The sequence below is a fragment of the Gossypium arboreum genome, chromosome 3 (assembly GCF_025698485.1).
Source record: "Gossypium arboreum isolate Shixiya-1 chromosome 3, ASM2569848v2, whole genome shotgun sequence".
Lineage (NCBI taxonomy): Eukaryota > Viridiplantae > Streptophyta > Magnoliopsida > Malvales > Malvaceae > Gossypium > Gossypium arboreum.
The window spans coordinates 26,166,155-26,167,543 of record NC_069072.1 but is presented as its reverse complement, the minus strand read 5'-3'; the positions used below and the strand labels follow the sequence as shown (position 1 = coordinate 26,167,543).

General features: G+C 40.1%; 1 non-coding gene across 1 annotated transcript; it reads right to left on the bottom strand.

Annotated features, from left to right (window-relative positions):
* Nucleotides 1–474: 474 nt before the first annotated feature.
* On the bottom strand, nt 475–580 carry LOC128290725 (small nucleolar RNA R71). Its single transcript, XR_008280513.1, has one exon. It is a non-coding gene; the product is annotated as a small nucleolar RNA R71 (small nucleolar RNA).
* Nucleotides 581–1,389: the final 809 nt, after the last annotated feature.

Here is a 1,389-nt window from a genome sequence, read left to right as displayed (position 1 = left end):
ACAGAGAACAAGCAAGAGGACGATATTCAAACCACAACCGAGGAGATGCCTGAAAACCAAGAAAATTTGCTACCTCATGTGATTGCTGTTAATCAAATCCTGCTCCGCGCACTATGTATGATTATGTTAAACCTTCTTTAACAGGAACTGAATCGAGCATAGTTAGACCTGTTGTAGCTGCAAATACTTTTGAACTTAAACCTAACACAATTCCAATGATACAGCAATTTGTTCAGTTTGATGGTTTGCAGGACGAAGATCCCAACGCTCACTTGGAAAACTTTTTGGAACTATGTGATACATTTAAAATTAATGGTGTTTCTGATGACGCCATTCGCCTTCGATTATTCCCTTTTTCTTTGAGAAACAAAGCTAAACAGTGGTTGAATTTGTTACCACGGGGGTCAATCACTACTTGGGAACAAATGATCGAAAAGTTCTTACTAAAATATTTTCCGTCGGCTAAAACGGCTAAATTACATAATGATATCTCTTCTTTTGTGCGGATGGATTTAGAGACACTCTACGATGCATGGGAGAGATAAAAAGACCTTTTGCGAAGATGCCCTCACCATGGGTTACCACTCTGGCTACAGATTCAAACTTTTCATAATGGCCTGAATCCTTCGACTCAACAAATGGTTGATGCAGCTGCTAGCGGAACCATCAATAATAAAACACCTGAAGATGCCTATGAATTTATAGAGGAGATGTCACTGAATAACTATCAGTGGCAAGTCATGAGGACAAAGCCAACAAAAACAGCCGGTGTTTATAACATCGATTCGGTCACCATACTCTCTAATCAGGTAGAACTCTTGAATAAGAAAATTGATGGTTTTCTTAGTTCTTTACAGGTTCACCCAGTAATGCAGTGTGAAGCAAATAGAGGTGGATCAAGCAATTCAAAATACCCACCTTATGGCCACAACATGGAGAACGAGCAATTAAATTACATGGGTAATAATCCTCGATCTCGAAACAATCCTTATAGCAATACTTACAATGCAGGTTGGAGGAATCACCCAAATTTTTCATGAGAAGGCTAAGGAAATCAGAAACCACCACCCCCTCCAGGCTTTCAGCAACCACCATACCAGCAGGAGAAAAAACCGAACCTTGTAGAGATGCTTACCAAATTCATCTCGGTGTCAGAGACTAATTTTCAAAATACCGAGACGACACTAAAAAATCAACAAGTATTAATCCAAGGGCTCAAAACTCAGATTAGACAGTTCGCCAAGTTGATTTCCGAACGACCACAAGGTAACCTGCCAAGCAATACTGAATCTAACCTAAGGAAGCAACTCAACGCAATTGTCATTCAAGATGAGGAAAGGTTAGTGGCAATACCAAGGCCAGAACCGGTGGTAAGCGAAGGTAAGAATA